Below are 6128 nucleotides of genomic sequence, written 5' to 3' on the forward strand. Positions count from 1 at the left end.
TCTAAGCTAAAACTTCCACAAGCAACGGTCAGTTCTTCATCAGACCATTTCTCCTCTGCTTCATTCATTGCAATGCGCTCTAGCCAAGTGAGATGGACTTTAAAGTTGGAGGCATCAAAACCTTTTATTTTAGCATAATATCTTGGCATGCCATCAAGGTTATCAAAAAGGGCCCAGATCTGACCAATTGCAAACAGATTAGCATCCCTTAACTTCTCAAAATCGAAAAATCTGCATCAGGGAAAGAAAGCTTCACAGAATAGCAAGGTTGATTCTGACCAACAACATCTGTAACTTCTGCACCGATATTGTCCTGATCACCTATATCTAGAGTTTTAGCTTCCTCTTGGATGTCTACTTTGCCAAATACATCAGATGGATTCATGGAACCGATTACCTGTCAACATTAGTGACATTATCATCAAATATTTATTTCCCATTCAAGTCAGCATTAGATGGAAAATTATTCTTTCTTCGCTTCTTTTTCTTATTATAGTTGAGGCTGCTGCTGCCATCAGCATCTTGCGTCCTCCTAGCTGCCAGAGATCCTAGAACGGTAGTCATTTGCCTTGGCCTATATCAACAAAAACAGCAAACACCGTCGGATCTACTGAAACTATGATCTACATAACCAAAATATGCAGGTAAATACTCTTTAAGTGCACTTTTATTATATCACTGAAATTTTGATGATGCGTTTCATTAAGAAAATATTGTTTCGGTTATCACTGGCACGCTGATACTTTCTTTCGATTGACAGCTTTTCACTGCAATGAACAATGCGAAGAAATCTGGTAGGGCCTCAAGGTGTGATGCTACTACTGATCCAGAAGATGGTCAAATTTATGCTTTGCGGAAGGTATTGAGCTACCTGCCTGTTTTCAGTTTCATCTAGATTAAGTCTGGTGAAGGCAGTTTTTCTCATGTCGCCCCTCCTGAATGTAGAGTGCTCGAGGTAAGAATAGGTCCTACTGGTCGGATGACATGGAAATATCAGATGCCGAGGGGTCGGGATAATTAGAAGATATGAGTGATGATGGATCTGATACAGATTGGGTAGAGTCATCCAGGAAAGTCAATAATACACGGCGGCGAACATCCAACCCAAGTAGCAATAATTCACTTGCAGATGTTAAGTCTCAGAAGCCCAGCGAGGAAATTCCCACTGCCCAGAAAGAGCATGTTCTTTCACAGTGCTGCTCGTGTTCATCAAAATCATTGTGCAAGATCACCAGATATTGTGAGTGCAGAGCTCTAGGTTCACAATGTGGTACTGGTTGCGGGTGTAATGCTTCGAAATATTCCAATAGGGTGCGCGTCATCAAGGAAGAAGTAGACGATGAACCACCATCTGAGAAGGAAGGTAGCGAGTTTGGTAATGTTTCTTCTTCAGATAATGATGCCAAGATGTAGGAAGATGTGAAGCAAGGAATCATGCTTCTTGAGAATGCTGTGGCTGAGAAGGAAGCTCAGCAACCAAAATCAAGAAAACCATTGGCGGACATTGGAAATACCGATGTAAGTGCACAATTATTTCAGTCGCTCGCGCGGCCGATATCGTTTTTGCTGTCATGGACATTTTTGTACGGTGACAGACTCATTTTGCTATGTATAACTTTCAGGTGAAACAAGGTGGGGCAAAACCGAAGCAGAGGAAGAACTGGTGCAAGAAGGCAATAATTCAGCTCGTCCCACCGAGCCTCCTCCACCGACCTCTGCACCAGATAACCCTGAAGCCGCTCCGCAGAACAGAGCCGACATTCCCATGAGGCTTCTAGCCATAGCCTTCAGAATTTAGAATTTAACGCACGGCGTATCAACTCAAACAGAAAAAGCTCCAAGCAAAGAAATTTACCACAGACACAGGAGAAGCAGACGAGTGTGGCCACCGACGGGCGTCGCGCGCCATAGGAGATGCGGAAGGGCGGGGCCTGCGGCGGGCGTCGTGCACCACAGGAAATGGCGGAGGCCGTGGCTGGAGGCCGGCGTCGTAGGAGAGGCGCACGGGCGGGCAAATCCAACGGCGAGCGGTGCGAAGGGAGGTTGCGCCGGCGACACAGGAGATGCAGGGGTGGGGAAGGCGCACGGCGGAGGGGCGTTGGCTGCAGCGGGCGGGGGCGGAGCGCAGCAGCACGCGGCATGGGCCGGCTGCAGCGGGGCCCGGCAGGGGACGACTGCGGCAGTGCGTGGCGGGGATGGGGACTGCGGCGGGGGCCGGTGGTGCGCGACAGGTGGAGATGCGCCAGAGGTGGAGATGCAAGGCAAGGTTACCGTGCGTTTTTTTTTCTTTTCTCTTGTCCGTAACGATTCGATTGACTTATCAGAGGACCGCGGGTTGAATACCAATAAACAGAGGGATTTTTCTGCAAAATTGCCACGACGGACGGCAGAAGCGCTCCGCGCTTTATTATTAGGGGAGATAAACATAAAAATAAGTAGCAAATTGAATATTGACGACCAGTTGGGACGTGCATCTTTTGGATTGGCACGATTATTTTTTAATGAGATTATCAATTTGGATTTTTTTAAAGTATAATGGATTAAGTAAATAGTTCTAATGCTACTTTGTACATAACAGTTACTTATAGAAGGTCAGTAAAAAAAATAGGTTGTTGGAAAGTGTATAGTTGACTAGCATTTCACTCCGGTGTGTAAAGACCTAGTTTCCTGGGGGGGCGTCTAGTAGAGGACAAAATCACTCTTCTAACCTTGTTAGTAAAGATGTGCACGAAATGAACTCGCCACGGAACAATTTCATGATGTAACCTTTTTTTAAACGCCGTAGTCCGTGACGTTGCAGGTAAACTACGAAACGCCAATCAGCTGCGGTATTGCCTGCCAGCCCTGCAACGCCGGTCTGGTGTGGCGTTTCCTGCAACGACCAGAACGCCAAGAGCCCTGGCATTTCTACGGGAAATATCTGCCCCGGCCCGCCCCATCGTCCACCAACCACCTGTTCTTCCTCCTCTCTTCCCTATGAGCAGAGGGAAAAAACTGCTCTCTCCTCCTCCCGACCCCCCCCTTCGATCTCCCTCCTCCCTCAACCGTTTTGTCGGTTCTTTGGGGAAAATCGAAGAGGCCCGTAAGCTCCTCCAGTCCCTTCAATTTTTTTGCAATAACTTTGTATTTGTGGAGCTTTTTTTGGCACTAGGTGTAACCTAGGTTTTGAAGTAAAATCAAATTTGTGATGGTTAATGCCTATGTTTTCAAGTAAAACTAAATTTGTGATGGTGAATGCCTAGGTTTTTGGCACTAGGTGTAGTTTTTGGTGGCACTAGGTGTAACCTAGGTTTTTTTCATATTATTGGCACTAGGTGTATGCATAGGTTTTGTTCATATTATTGGCATTAGGTGAATGCCTAGGTTTTTGGCAGTAGGTGTAGTGTGATGGTTTTTGGCACTAGGTGAATGCCTAAAATAATTTGTTCATATTATTTAGGATGTTTCAGCTGGATAAATATCCCGGCCTTGATAATTTCTACGAGCAGAAGCATCGTGGGGTGCTAGTGGAAAGAGGAGAGGTCATTATCGTGGCCTTGATGATTATTTTTCTATATTGGTTGATTTTTCATATTGTGACAAGTTGAGAGAAGTAACCAATTATGCGTTTGTTTGTTTAGGTTCCTCCACTACTTCGATTGAGGGGGCACATCCCGGATGAATCTCTCTTATATGATCCTCGGTATGAGGCTTATTTTAGAAGAATGGATCTTCTTCAGTTTGTGCTCAACTTTAAAGACACACCACCATGGTTGAACGCCACGAACCTTACATTCCTTACAGACCGTTGGAGACCGGAGACGCACTCATTTCACCTTCGTCTTGGTGACAGGACCATAACTTTCGAGGATATTGCTATGATCACCGGGCTTTAGATCGAGGACAGGGCTCTTACAGGGAAGGCTAGGTCTGATGGGTGGCGACAACGGGTTGCAGCATCGGTTGGTGTTGAACCTGAGCCATGGACTCATGAAACTAGGAAGGATGCTAGGCCATCCTGCGTGTTGTTCTCGTGGATACAGAAACATTTTCGCAAGTGCCCAAAGGGTTAACACGAACCGGGACCCACCAACCGGGACTAAAGGTGGATACGAACGGTTCCGGCCTATTGGTCCCTGTGCGTGTCCGAAACCGGGACCAAAGGGTTGACACGAACCAGGACCAATGGCCCATGATGCCCCGGTGGTGTCCTGGCCTCACGAACCGGGACCAATGACACCATAGGTCCCGGTTCATGGGTGAACCGGGACTAAGAGCAACTCCAATGGGCCGACCCAAACGAACAGCAATTTCATCCGCTTTTTGTCCATTTCGGTCGGCTAGGCGGACACGAACGTCCGCTTCCGCAAAGGGGTCGGCTCGTGCGCCCAACGCTGGTCGGACCCTTTTTTGCCGGCGATAAAAAAATACATATGCATAATTAAACATTAAAAGCCGTCCACGAAGACCGGCGATAGTGTTGGGGAACGTCGCATGGGAAACAAAAATTTTCCTACGCGCACGCAAACCTATCATGGTGATGTTCATCTACGAGGGGGATTTCAGATCTACGTACCCTTGTAGATCGCAAAACAGAAGTGTTAATAAACGCGGTTGATGTAGTGGAACGTCCTCACGTCCCTCGATCCGCCCCGCGAACCGTCCCACGAACCGTCCCGCGATCCGCTCCAATCTAGTGTCGAACGGACGGCACCTGCGCGTTCAACACACGTACAGCTCGACGATGATCTCGGCCTTCTTGATCCAGCAAGAGAGACGGAGATGTAGATGAGTTCTCCGGCAGCGTGACGGCGCTCCGGAGGTTGGTGGTGATCTAATCTCAGCAGGGCTCCGCCCGAGCTCCGCAGAACACGATCTAGAGGAAAAACCGTGGAGGTATGTGGTCGGGCTACCGTGGAAAAGTTGTGTCAAATCAGCCCTAAAACCTTCGTATATATAGGTGGGAGGAGAGGAGCCTTGCCTTGGGGCTCAAGAGGCCCCAAGGGGTTCGGCCGAAGGGGGGGAGGAGGATTCCTCCTCCAATCCTAGTCCAACTAGGATTGGAAGGTGGAGTCCTTCCCTTCCTTCCCACTTCCCTTTTTTTTCTTTCTCCTTTGATTTTCTATCTCCCTGCGCAGGGGCCTCTCTGGGCTTGCCCACCAGCCCACTAAGGGCTGGTGCGGCACCCCTAAGGCCTATGGGCTTCCCCGGGGTGGGCTGCCCCCCGGTGAACATCCGGAACCCATTCGTCATTCCCGGTACATTCCCGGTAATTCCGAAAACCTTTCGGTAATCAAATGAGGTCATCCTATATATCAATCTTCGTTTCCGGACCATTCCGGAAACCCTCGTGACGTCCATGATCTCATCTGGGACTCCGAACAACATTCAGTAACCAACCATATAACTCAAATACGCATAAAACAACGTCGAACCTTAAGTGTGCAGACCCTGCGGGTTCGAGAACTATGTAGACATGACCCGAGGGACTCCTCGGTCAATATCCAATAGTGGGATCTGGATGGCCATATTGGATCCTACGTATTCTATGAAGACCTTATCGTTTGAACCTTAGTGCCAAGGATTCATATAATCCCGTATGTCATTCCCTTTGTCCTTCGGTATGTTACTTGCCCGAGATTCGATCGTCAGTATCCGCATACCTATTTCAATCTCGTTTACTGGCAAGTCTTTTTCTCGTTCCGTAATACAAGATCCCGCAACTTACACTAAGTCACATTGCTTGCAAGGCTTGTGTGTGATGTTGTATTACCGAGTGGGCCCCGAGATACCTCTCCATCACACGGAGTGACAAATCCCAGTCTTGATCCATACTAACTCAACGGACACCTTCGGAGATACTTGTAGAGCATCTTTATAGCACCCAGTCACGTTGTGACGTTTGATACACACAAAGTATTCCTCCGGTGTTAGTGAGTTATATGATCTCATGGTCATAGGAATAAATACTTGACACACAGAAAACAGTAGCAACAAAATGACACGATCAACATGCTACGTCTATTAGTTTGGGTCTAGTCCATCACATGATTCTCGCAATGATGTGATCCAGTTATCAAGCAACAACACCTTGTACATAGTCAGAAGACCATGTATCCACACATGTATCTAAGTCTTCATTCAATACA

The 6128-nt window shown here is 47.6% G+C and overlaps 1 long non-coding RNA gene across 1 annotated transcript; it reads left to right on the plus strand.

Moving 5' to 3' along the window:
* The first annotated feature begins 618 nt into the window (after positions 1–618).
* Positions 619–963, plus strand: LOC123427469. The gene is made up of 3 exons (XR_006622400.1): positions 619–644; positions 761–859; positions 946–963. It is a non-coding gene; the product is annotated as an uncharacterized LOC123427469 (long non-coding RNA).
* Positions 964–6128: the final 5165 nt, after the last annotated feature.

This window comes from Hordeum vulgare, chromosome 2H (genome assembly GCF_904849725.1).
Source record: "Hordeum vulgare subsp. vulgare chromosome 2H, MorexV3_pseudomolecules_assembly, whole genome shotgun sequence".
NCBI lineage: Eukaryota > Viridiplantae > Streptophyta > Magnoliopsida > Poales > Poaceae > Hordeum > Hordeum vulgare.